The sequence below is a fragment of the Micromys minutus genome (genome assembly GCF_963924665.1).
Source record: "Micromys minutus genome assembly, chromosome: 9".
NCBI lineage: Eukaryota > Metazoa > Chordata > Mammalia > Rodentia > Muridae > Micromys > Micromys minutus.
In genome coordinates this window covers 40,143,301-40,156,601 of record NC_137978.1, presented here as the reverse complement: position 1 = coordinate 40,156,601, position 13,301 = coordinate 40,143,301, and positions in this window count along the sequence as shown.

The following is a 13,301-nucleotide window of genomic DNA, read 5'->3' as shown; positions in this document are numbered from 1 at the left end:
ACCCCACTATGCCCACACCAGCCCTGAGGGAGAGTTCTCAATCAGCCTGGCTTGTCTTCCGTTCTGATTGCCTCGTGGCAGGTTCCTTCCACAAGAGTGAATTTATTATTTTTTATAAATTTTATTGTTTTACTTATTCATTTTATATTATGCTCACTGCCACCCTTCTGGTCACTCCCTCCCACAATCCTTTCCTTGTCCCCCCCCACTTCTCCTCTGAGTGGGTGGAGGCCCTCCTGGGTATTACTTACACACACACACACACACACACACACACACACACACTAGCACTTCAAGTCTCTGTGAGGCTAGGCACTTCCTTTCCCACTGAGGCCAGACAAGTCAGCCCAGCTAGTAGAACATACCCCACATCCAGGCAACAGATCTTGGGGTAGCCTCACCCCACAACCCTCCATCCCTTTCCCATGTCCTGGATCCACATGAAGGCCAAGCTGCACATGAAGGATTGCTGAACCCAAAGGGGACAGGCGCTCCATAGAAGTGGATGTCTTAAGCTAAACCCATGAGTCCCATGAGCTAGATGGGAAGGCCCCTAGCTGGGGGATTCACCTTCCACTCCCCACAAAGCCCAGGGGGCTCCTGCAACAGTCTAGTTATCAAGGGACAGTGAGTGAAAGCCCAATCTGGTATCTCTCAAGATCTAAAACCCATGAAACCTGTTCATTTCCCATCTCACAGCAGGAGCACGTGGTCTCCCTCCCGGGCACCCTGAAGCAGGGGTGGAGCTGGGAGAGTTTAAGAGCCTGTCCAAGTTGCTACTAACGATTTTTAGTTACTTAATTCTCCTAGAGCGGTGACAGGTCCCCATAACTTAGGCTTTATTTGCTTTCTCTTGAATGTCACATATAATTCTTGTCGAAATGTTTATTTGCCTAATGCAACTTTTAGTGCCTGGGTAATTTATTCTCCCTCTTTGTCAACCAAGAAGGAGGAGAAAGGCTACTTTTAGCCTCTGGCTGCATTATGGAAAGTAATACAGGGCTCTGGCTTTCACCTCCAGCCCAGAATTGGGGGAGGGGCTCGGCTGCACACACCTTCCTTGAAAAATAGCAATCTGGCAGCATTTCCACTTTCTACCCTCCCCTGTGGGCTGCAGGCTCAGCTCACACAGACAACATGGGTTGCAAGCTCAATCCCACCACACAAACAATGTGGGGCTCAGGCTTAGACAGGTGAGCAGTTTTCTTCCAAAGCAATAGCCAGTGGAGAGGGGACTTGTCCTCAGTCATCCCTGGGAGAGGGGAGGCTCAGTTCTCTGGATGGATGGCATTGCCAGATGAAACCAGCCCAATTAGCTGTGAGGAAATTCCATTCAACCAACGCTGACTGAGTACCTACTATGTTCCGGGTCTTTTGCTAGGAATTCAGCAATAAACAGCCAGTGTTCCTTCCCTGGAGGAGTCAGGTGTGTAAACTGACAACAGGGATATCAGGGAAAGGGACAGGGCCTGTAACAGGGAAAGTGAAAGAGTGCTGGAGGTTGAGGGAGGAGGAGGAGGCCATACTCCACCCCAGGAAGCAACAAAGATGGCAGAAGTAGCCAGGTTAAGCATCACAGGCAGAACAACACAGAAAGCCCATGATGGGGAAAATCAGGATGGTACCCCTGGGTACAGAGAGGTCTGGGTGAAAAGGGATACAGCAGGCCTTGGATACTCAGCCAATGAGAGTCAGACAGTAGTTTGCATTTGAGGATAACCAGGTAGTGGTATGGTATGGCAGACTCGGGTGACACCAGAGCCAGGAGGGCAGAACTACCTTGAGGGTCTCTAGGATAATGCAGGAGGGAGGTGGGGAGGGAACCTGGGGCAGAGAAGAAGCAGAACAAGTCTGCAGACATTCAACAGCTTCTCAGTGAGGTGGGTATAGCTGATGATAAGTGGGGGGGGGGGGGCTGGAGGAGTTATGGATGTCACCCTTAGATAAGGACCATTGACCAGCCAAGCATGAATGGGAAAAGGTCAACCATAGACACAGCCATTCTGAAGTTGCCTGAAGATGCTCAGAGAAGAAAGTAACTCGGGGGCAGTCGAGGACCAGTGTCTAGAAGGACTTTGCTAGGCTTCACTGGGGACCTTGAACAATATCTCAGTGCTCCGAGAGCTAACACCCCATGTTCCATGGCTCTAAGAGGCAGAGCTGACCTCCCCACATGCATTCCCCTAGCTTGTCCTAGCATAGCCTGGGCAGGAGTAAGGGTTTGCTTCTCCCAATACCTCCCTGAGCTTTGCAGAACTTACACATCCAGGGAGGGAAGTATGCCATGCCTTCAGGCCCCCAAAAGACTCAGGGAATTCTTGGTTGTTAGAAATCTAGGAATGAGCCAAGCTGAAGGTGACTGTGAGCACCTCTGAACCTCAGGGGACCCAAAGCCGCCTCAGGACAGACTCAGCTATCCCAATGGCCTGAGGCTATGGGCTGTGGTTAATGCATAGGATCACTTCGAGGTTTAGACAGAGCCATTCCTCCAGATTGGAGTAGGGAAGACAAGCTTTTAGAACCTTCTGAAGAAGGTTGGCTGTGTTTGTTACTTTGGGGAAAAAGAGACTAATTCTCTGTGTGTATTTGTGTGTGTGTGTGAGAGAGAAAGAGAGACAAAGAAACTCTTGCACACGCATGCACACAGGTGCCCTCGGAGTCCAGAGAGGGCATCAGAACCTGAAGCTGGAGTTACAGGCTTTTATGAGCCACCCAACAGGGTACTAGAAACAGAACTCAGGTCATCTGAGAAAGCGCTTGTAACCACTGAGCCCTCCAGCCCCTTCTGCTTTTATTATCACTATGCCCAAAACACCAGTGAGAACAACACAAAGGAAGAAAAATCCGCTCTGTACATAGTTTAAGAGGGTTCTGCTCATCATCATGGTGGGTAGAGTGCAGCCAAATAGGGCTGCTCATATCCAGTAGGCCAAGAAAAGAGCGGGAAGTGCTGGCTACAGGTTCTCTTTGTCCTTTCCCTCCTTCCATTCCATATGAATTCCCAGCGCATGGGATGGTGTCATTCACATGCAGAGCAGGTCTTTCCTCCTCAGCAAACCCTCTCTGGAAGCAAGGTGTCCCCTCCCCCCATCTCCCAGATAGCTCTAAAACCATCCAAGTTAGCCATGACAATCAACCATTACATCTCCCAAATGTGGCCAAAGGTGTATTTAAGCAAGACTGGGGTATCATGGCCACGGAAAGTGACCAGGAACACACTGGAGCTGTGCCCGGCAGAGAAAAGGTAAGGGGCGGCTCTCTGTAGCTTGCCAACTTCTAGCACAGATTCAAAATCAGGGGTCGTGAGTTCGAATCATGCACCTTGAGAAAATGGCCACTGATAGCAGTGACCTCAGGGAAAATCCCCCACGCCTTGGTGCCTTCCTCTGCCTGACAGGAATTTACAACAACGCCCACCCTACATAGCTGTTAGGAACTTTGAGTGAACGCTTACCACATTTGGAGTTTAATAAGCATCCAAGCATTCACACGGTGGGTGGTTCATTATTTTTGTAACCATGTCAGCACGCTAAAAGGAGCCACAAAAGCCAGACTGTCTCCAGATGAAAACTCCTGAATCTAGCTAAAACCAGTGTTTGTCCCCGAGACAGGAAGGAACATCCTGTTACCCGTCAACACACCCAACCCTAGGAGAAGGAACTGCCCCAATTCTGCCCATTCTGCTGGTCTGACTACCTTCTAGTGTCCCCCAGTGGCAGAGTCAAGGTGACTCTGTCCAAATACAGTGACGCCCCTAGACTCTAGACTCCCAGATGTTTCTATCATACTAATAATGATAAAGGTAGCAAATACATCAGAGTTATTCTTCAGAAGGTCCTAGAAGTTGGCCTTCCCTGCTCCAGTCTGGGTGAGTGGTATTCTCCTAAAGCAGAAATCACAGTTCAGGAGCCAGGTGCCCCCTGGACCACTTCCTCAGTTTCTTCATCAACATTTAATACCAGCCTGCATGAAAGGTCTTTTGCCCACAGCACCTTCCATCAATCTGGACTGTTCCCAGGGGATTCCGGTGTGTAAATCCACTCAGGGCCTTGAGGGACCCTCATACCTGCCTTGGGGACTGATGGCAGAGTCCCTTCCCAAAGTCCACGCCCCAGGGTGGAAGGTCATTTTCCTATGTACAGAGCCCCATTCTGCCTGCACCTATGAAGAAGTACCCAGAACTCCACCACCATATTTATCCAAAGAGCACAATCCTCTAGCCACAAAGAACCCAAAAGTCACTGCTAATCACATTTGCATAATACAATTCTTTTCCTCAGCAGATTTACCTTCCTAATTACGCTGTCTCCAGCCAATATTAAAGTGATTTTGCACTCCTCGGCTTTTGGTGTTGAGCCAGGCTGCTCCCACAATAGGCGGGGACTAGGGCTAATTTGCACTGGAGGCCCAGGTCTTACTACCAATCGGATAACTTCTGAAAAGAAATGAGTACAGGACCCACATCCCTGCTGGGCCACTGGGTTGCAACCAGAAAGCCGATGGTTTTACCACTTGCAAAGCCATAAACGTCTTGATCAAGTTTCATCCCAGGCAGGGGAATTGAGGTTGTTCATTCTGGGCTTTTGGGAATAGTTCAGAGATCTAGGCTAGACCTTCCAGCTCTGAACATGTAAAGACAGTCTTCCAAAGCCTCCATGTTGAGTTATACCACTCCAGCCACGGGTGTACAATGCAGAGAATGGTGACAGGTAGATCAGCACGTCCCCACTACTCACCGACATCGGCTTTGCTTCATGATTTGTCTTCACCAATGGAACCTTCTCAGGTACAGGTCACCAACAAGAGCTTGAATAGCGTGTTGCCTGAGAGCTGTTAACGCTGTCCTCCAGCTCTGTCAAATACCACATGCATGAACTGGAGCCAGCCTGGTTGGAGGATGGGATGCCTGTATGGCCCTATCACGCTTCCCACCCAAACCAGCAGCTCAGCCTTCACCAGATGTGTAGCAGCTACTGGAGTCTGTCCAAGCTCAGTGCACACATGGGTGGCTCACCCAAGATCTGCTAAGCCATATCATCCACATGCTTGGTGGCCACTCCCTTACATGGCCTTGTCACCCAACAAAAGCAGCTCTCACTGATGCCCATATATATGTCCTCAGAGTCTTATTATGGGGCAGGATCCAGTGTGACCGTGTTTGGAGGCAGAGACAGGAAGGAACATCCTGTCACCCGCCAACACACCCAACCCCAGGAAGAGAAACTGCCCCAATTATGCCCATTCTGCTGCTCTGACTACCTTCTAGTGGCCCCCAAGGGTAGAGTCAAGATCTCTCTCCAAATACAGTGACCTGCCTAGACTCCTCCCAGGTATTTTTGTCATAGTAATAATGATAAATGTAGCAAATACATCAGGCTCCTTCAGAGGGGTCTGGGATGTAAAATGTAAATAGAGTTCATGGCCATATAAAGGTGACCCTAAAAGGTTCCCCCCATTCCCCCACTGTGTAAAGACCTGAGACGACAGCTCAGCAAGAAGTAGGCCTTTTTTACAGAAGCTGCTGGCAAACACAGTTAAGTCATTCCCTACATCAAGTCTTGTCACTGCAGAGTTGTGAGCTGTCCTGAACGGTGGTATGCTCTTAGTACTTCTCTGTCTCTCTGTCTGTGTCTCTCTGTCTCTGTATCTCTGTGTGTCTCTCTCTGCCTCTTTGTCTCTCTGTGTCTCTCTGTGTCTCTGTCTCTTTCTGTCTCTGTCTCTGTGTCTCTCTCTGTCTCTCTGTCTGTCTGCATCTCTGTGTCTCTGTGTGTCTCTCTCTGTCACTCTGTCTCTGTCTCTCTCTCTGTGCATGTGTGTGTGTGTGTGTGTGTGTGTGTGTGTGTGTGTGTGTGTGTGTACTTGTGTTTAATCAGTTGGAAGACAAAGGTCAACATTAGGGATCTTCCTCTGTAACACTTTATTTTCTAAGACAGGGTCTCACTGAGCTGGGCACTCACTCACTGGCTAGACTGGCAGTCCAGTGGGCTCCTGTGCATCCACCCACCTCTGCTCTTCCAGCTTTAGGGCTACAGACACATACCACCCCATCTCATTTTCACATGGGAGCTTGGGATGCAAACTCGGGTCTTTAGGTAGGCTTTTTCTGCAGGCAGTTTACTGACTGAGCCATCTATCTAATCCACTCTTATGTAATCTAACTGCCACTTCCAGCATGGCCCCTGCTACAATGATCCCCCCTCACTGACACTGTGACCTCGTGAGTATTTCCCACAAGCTGTATACCTGCCAAAGACTGAGGAACTCTGGTCCTCCACTTTGTCCCCTGCACAGAAGCTCATCAGGGCACCTGTCTTTTTTAGGCTTCCCCCACCTTATGGTGAGAAATGGGTTCCATCCTCCCTGTCAGGCTCTCTGGGTCACTAATGCCCCTCTGACATTTCTCTCTAGGCCTCTGATGGACGCGAAGTAAGAAAGAAGGAAATAGAATTCCATGTGCTGGCTCCTGTCCTCCTGTGACTGTCTCTTTTCTAGAACAATGTCTTAGGCAGCTGTTTCTTCGCTCCCCCTCCCACCAGCCCACTCAGTTTCTCATGCCCACGCCCTACTACTATTTTCTGGACTATTTACTATGTCAAGAATCTTATTTATAGGAGCAGCCGCCCCAGAAATGTGAGGCCAGGCATTTAAAACGGCTTTTCCTAGGACAGTTTGTAAAATCTAGACTCAGCAGGGCTGTTGCTTCAGTCTCTTGCTTCTGTGACTTTACAAGATGAAAGTCAGGCCTGTGTGGAGATGAGGGAGGAAGATGGTGGGGAGGACGAATGAAGGATGGATGAACACAGCACTCACCAGACACGCACTTCAACCTGACCTCTCTCCAGGGCAAGGTGGCCGTTTAAGCTCGTGTTCTGCCACGCTGGCTGTGTGGTTTTCAAAAATCATTTAGCCTTCCTGAGCCTCAGTTTCTTCACCTATAATTCAAGGTTCCTGCTTGACCTGACAAAATTTATTTTAACATATAGACAGAGTCTCATATATCCTGGGCTAGCCTCAGACTCACTATGTAAGCAGAGATAACCTTGAACTCTTAATCCTCCTGCCTCCACCTCCTACCTGTTTTTGTGCTCTTCTGGGGACCAGGGTTTCCTCTGTGCTAGGCAAGCACTCAAACCATATCCTCCATCTCTTCAGGATTCTTGAGAGCATTAAGCAGATTTCACAGCACAACGCAGCAGTTGGCTAACCTGGTAAGGTGACTCATCAATAATTTGTTCTTTTTGAGTTCCTCTTCTAAAAGAAAACTTGCTGGATCTGAGATTAACTTTGTTTCTCTGTCTATCTGTCTATCTGTTATTTGTGACTGGGTCTTGCTCTGTAGCCCAGGTTAGCCTTAAATTCCTGATTCCCCCTGCCTCTGGCTCCTGAGAGCTGGGGCTACAGGAATGCACCACCCACTTGACTTTATCTGGAATTTTTCTAATTAAAAACATCTGCATTGTCTCTCATTCCCCCTGGGACTGTTTCTTTTCCAGCACAAAGTATATTTCAGGAGCTGATTTCCAGACATGCTGTCCTACCTTCCGTACACTGTTGGCTTTACTGCAATTTTAAGTTGTCTTAATGTCCTCAATAACCCTCTGAGGTGCTTGTCAGATTCACTTTACAGATGAAAAGAAAATCACACTTTCATTTTTTTCTGAGAACAGAAGAACCATATTTGTGGGAAAGAGTGGCCACAACAGACAAAAATCTTGCTGTACAAATAACATTAAGTATATATCACATCAAGTGGCTGGTAAAGTGATTTTTTTTCTTCTACCTACCAAACAACAATTTTATGTGGCATAATCTATTTCTAATACTGATAATAACACTAGTGTGTTTATTTATTCTTTACCGAGTTAGAAGCAGTCCTAAGAGTTGTGGGACTCAATAAATCCCCACAGACACTCTGCAGGTTAAGTACTGTGATAAATTCATTTTATTATAACAAGAAAAGCTTTGGCACAGAAAGGTTAGGTATTTTGCCTAAGATCACACAGCTACATAGGAATAACAATGGGACTTGAATACAGTGATTCTAGATCTGGAGACCATAAAATCAGCCACAGATTTTGCTGCCTCTCCCATGAACAACGAAGAGATGTCCCAAGGAGGCTCTGTAGTGTTCCTTATAGCCAGAAAGGAGTCAAGACTGACTGTTATATACAATACTCAGCCCACACCTTCCAGGTAGATTGACAGCACTCCCTCCAGGAACACAGAGCAGGCAACCCGCCTGCTCTCTTTCCTGAACATTTCATTTTCCTGTCCTCTGTGGCATGACTCTCATAAAACTATTCATTTCTTAATTCTGATGGCAGAAAGGAATTTAATCAAGTTGCTTGAATATGACGCCAGCCTCCCGCTAAGCCAGCTGTCTCCCGAGGGTCGTTGGGGGAGACAACGCCCTGTTAATATTTAGCTCCAACAGCAAACATTATGGCTTTCAATTTAGAAGATTATGCTTCTGGTTAGTTATGTATCACATGTGCGCGCGCCCGCTCGCCAGGCGCCTCATCTCATCAGTGCGGGAGCATTTTGCCAGGGTGATAAAAAATGCCATTTTCTCTGTGAGCCCTTTCCACTCAGTGATCCTGAGAAGTAACATCGGGATCAAAACCATGTTCTGAAAAATAATTGATCTATTTAGCCGCTCGCGAGCCTGCATTCCAACTGCCCCAAAACGCCATTTCCATAGGCGGAGGCTCTGACCCCAGCAGGGTTGCTGTCCGGGGTGCTGAAGAGCGCTGTCCGCGGTGCTGTTGCTAGAGAAAAGGAGACCTAGGCCAGCGGAGCCCTGTCCGCTGTCCTTAAGCTATGAGGCCTGGATGCGGGGGGGGGGGGGGGGGGGGGCTGGGCCTATTTCTGGATCTCCAATACTTGCAGGTCTTCTCTCAAGGATTCCCCACCCCGTCTTAGTTCAGTCAGATTATCCAAGCGCCTCCTCTCATGCTTGCTTCATCCTGGAAAGCTCACTGTTACAGCCCAGCTCAAGGTTTCTTTTTTTTTTCTCTTCCTTAAGTCGGTGGGCCTAAGAAGACAAGATTTCGGAAATGAAGACCTCCAGTGTCTGTCTCTGTCTCTCTGTCTCTCTATCTCTCTGTCTCTCTCTTTCAGTGTGTGTGTGTCTGTCTGTCTGTCTGTCTGTCTGTCTGTCTCTCCCTAACCCTTTCCATCCCACTCTTTCCTTACTCCCTCTCCCTTGTCCCTCCTATTTCTCCCTCTCCCCCTGGTTGCTCATCTGCCTTTCTCTCTCCACCAGCCCTTGTTCCCCACACACCTACTCTACATTCCTTCCTGACATTTTTACCTGGCTACTTCTTCCCTACACCATTTCTTTTTTTCCCTCCTTTCTTTCTCCTACCCTCGTCTACCTTCCATAAAAGCCCTTCCTGCCTCCCGAATCCCTTCCTCCTGCTTTGTCTGTGAGTGTGTGTGTGTGTGTGTGTGTGTGTGTGTGTGTAGGCCAGGAATAGACTTGGTATCTCTTCCTCTATTTCTCTCACCTATTTTTTTTTAAACAGGGTCTCTTCTCACTGGACTTGGTGCTTACCCATTGGCCAGTCTAGCTGACCAGTGAACTTGGGGATCTTCTTGTCTCCACTTCCTAGCACACACTAGAATGACACATGCACACACAGACACACGCACACACAGACACACACATACACACACGCGCACACACACACAGCACCTGCCTCTACATGGCTACCGGAGATCCAAACTTAGGTCTCTCTGCTTGCACGGCCAGCATTTTACTCGCTGAGCATTCATTCAAACCCCTCCCTTCCTCTTGCTCCCTCTCCTCCTTTACTTCTCATCCCCTCAATCTGCCACCTTCCCTTGCTATCCCCCACCCTAGCCTCACACCACCTCCATCTCTCTAGCACCCCTGCCTACCTGATCTCTCTCTGTCCTTCCTCCCTCCGTCTGTCTCCAACCTTTCTGCTCCATCTGTCCCTTCTGTTTCCCTTTCCCCTCCTCCTTTCCCACTATTTTCTCCTCCTTCTCTATTTCCTTGTCTTGTCTCACAGGCTTCTTTCTTCCCCCTGCTTTTTCTTTCTTCTTCCTCACCTCCCTGGCTCCTCATTCCTCCATTTTCCTCTATTACCTTCATTTATTGATATTTTAGAAATAAAACTATCTCTATTCTCTCTCTCTCTCTCTCCCTCTCTCTCTCTCCCTCTCTCTCTCTCTCTCTCTCTCTCTCTCTCTCTCTTGCTCTCGCTCTCTCGCTCTCTCTCTCTCTCTCTCTCTCACACACACACACACACACCTAGCCATTTCTTGCTGGTCCCTGCCCTGTTTCTTCTCTTTTATAGTCTCTCCCTCTCCCTGCTTCTTCCTCCTTCCTTCCTTCCTTCCAGCTGCCTCCCTCTCCTCTCCCTGCATATGGCTCCTCCCCAGGAGCCCCCAGCTGCCTGGTGAATTCATTACAGCAGCTATTAGGGATCAGCACCTGCCCTGATACTTGGTGGGGAAGATGAGTTTGAGATAAGATGGGCCGTTTCAATCTCAGCACATCTGTAATTGCATTACCATTAAATTGCACCGTTTTCCAAAGGTGAGAGCCCAGGGCCCTTGCACTGAGAGTTTTCTACGACTCTAGTGCCAAGCCCTGCGATGCTGTGGCAGCCCCGGGCAGAGAGGAGAGGAGGCATAGCTTGATTTGGCCACCATAATAATCCCCCTTATCTTCAAGGCCTCTTGTTTTCCATTTTATTTCTAAGGTAAGTGGACCCCTGGGAATCATTATCCTCAACCCCCTCATCTCCCAGATAAGAACTGGGAAACTCGGAGAAAGGGAGTTACCCAAGGCACACAGGTACAAGCTATGGAGCCTAAAGATATGCCCCATTCTGTAGGCTTATTGGAAGTTAGGACCATGGCACACAGAAGAGGGAGGACAAAAGAATACAGTATTTCCAGGTTCCCAGAGTAGTAGCCTTGGTGTATCACCCAAGAGTCTGTCACACCTGCAAGATGGGCTGCATCATGACTTCTTTTGTTTATAAGCTTTTGCCATGGAACAGAATTCAGCACCAAGGACAGACACACGGTTGCAAGGACTGACTGGGGCGGGGTGCGTGAGTGCTCTGGACAGACAGAATGAACAGAACAGATGGGAACTGTTTCCAACTAGGTCCTGACAGAGTAGCCAGGACACCTGCAGGACTGAGACAGGGGCTTATGTGGGAACCAGGATTTACCCATCTCCAGCCAGCCAGCAACAGGTTCAGGGAGGAAGTAGAGTGAGGGTGGAAAAATAGAAGCCTGTATGGGATGGAGGGCAGAGGAGGTGAGGTACAGGTGCTGGACAGTAGGGTTCAGAGGGAGAAGCATGGTCAACAGGCAGGGTTTCAGGCAGGGACTTAGGAGATGAGCAGATGAAAGCTAGAGAATATGTCTCAGTTGGTAGGATGTTTGCCTAGCATACAAAGCCCTAGGTTGATCTCCAGTCACACATAAACCAGGTATGGGGTGCACACCTGTAATCCCAGCACTTGGGAGAAAGAGGCAGGAGAACCAGATATTCAGGGTCATCCTTAGCTTCATAGCAACTTCAAAGCCAACCCAGCCTACAAGAGAGATCCTGTTGCCAAGTAAATAAATATGCCCAAGAGAGGATCATTTTTGGCCTATAGCATTGACCAGATATCCAAGAGGCAAAAGATAACATCACAGGTCCAGAGTCTGTCCCTGATATCTGTTTTGCTTTGTGGGTACCTAGTGCCTGCTTCAAGACAAAAATACATGCGGGACCAAACACAGCCAGGCTGGTCCAGCACTGGGGGACCATTTCTACTGCTGGTGGATGGCAGGTAGATGAGGAAGTGTGGGTTTTTGGCCAGAGGATAGAGAGACTGTGGCAGAGTCTCTGTGGGACCTTGGAGCCTAGTGGTGCCCACCACTAGCCTCCAACCAAATGACAGCAGGAAGCTAAACAGATAGGCTCAGCAGATGTGAGTCCTCCCATGGCTGTGAGGCCAGCAAGCAAACAAACAGCCGCCAAATGTATCCCAGCACCCCAGGGTCAGCTTGCTACAGTGGCTACACCTGCTTTGGCAGGGCAGTTGCTTTGAAGCTCAGCCTGCTGCTGAGAGCACGTGTGGTACCGAGGGATGAGATAGGAGGGTTTTAATGACGGGAAATAGCTCAGTGTGTAATCTGGGTGCACTACAAGGGCTGCTGAGAGCCTCTAAAAGCTTCCAGGGCCGGCCCACCTCTGAGGCTGGTCCATTATGTTGTTTGTGGCCTCAGTTACAGCTCTCCATTCTGATGCTTTCCCCCAACTCCAGGGGCCCACGTGATGCTCCCACCTTGGGTCAGTAGGTGCAACTCCCAATCCCCACCCCCATGATTCTTATATAAATAAATTAGGATAAATGAACTGAGCTATGTGTAAGGCTCTGCTCTGTTGCATGCCTTCTGAGCTATTCATTTTCCCAAGAAAAAATTAATTACAGGTGCCTCATGCTAATTGTCTTCTATTGGAATATGATATTTATGTTTAAGAGGAGCAGGTGTCAGTGATTGGGAGTTTGCTGCCTGTTACAAGCATCCCAAAGCAGGGATAAAGGGAACAGATAGCTTTAGGACAGACCTGTTGAGACAGAAGAGTCAGTAATAATCCAGAATTGTGACAAATCTTGCACAGAGTCCAACAGGAACCTAATGAATGGTCCACTGAAATCACTTTTCAACCTTAGATAGGCCTTGGTAGGTTACTGGAGGCAAAGTAGAAGAGTAGAGGTTGTTATTGAAAGAAACAGGTTGGTTGCCTTTAAATATTATGATAGCGAATAGAAAGGGCTCATTTGCTCTGTGGTTGTGTTACTGGATATACGTCATCTGAACAAAGGGCGAGCCGATCTTCTGACCTCAACAGCCCAGGTCAGTAGAGAAGTCCTGTTTCCCAGGTGACAGTGACCAGTTGGGAATTGTGAAGCACACAGTGACAAGAATGAAGAGAAGTCAGAGAACTGAACCTCACTAGGGGAAAATCAAGGGTTTGGCAGGCTGAGGAGGCAAGGCTAAGCTGTGTTTCTTTTCTGAAGCAAGGACTGGTGGTCCTCAACACTTCTCAAACCATCTGAGGAACTTTACCTACCTATTCCCAGGGTACTCCTCTGAAAATTTGACTATTTGCCCAGAGCAGGCATCAGGATTCTTTAGAAAGTCTAAGGTCATAGGGTACCAAAATGAAGATTCAGGCTTGGGAGCAGGCTACAGGGAGAAAGGGTTTGATCGCATCATGTGACTGTGGAGAACAGGATGCATCTGCAGCCTGCTGGTGG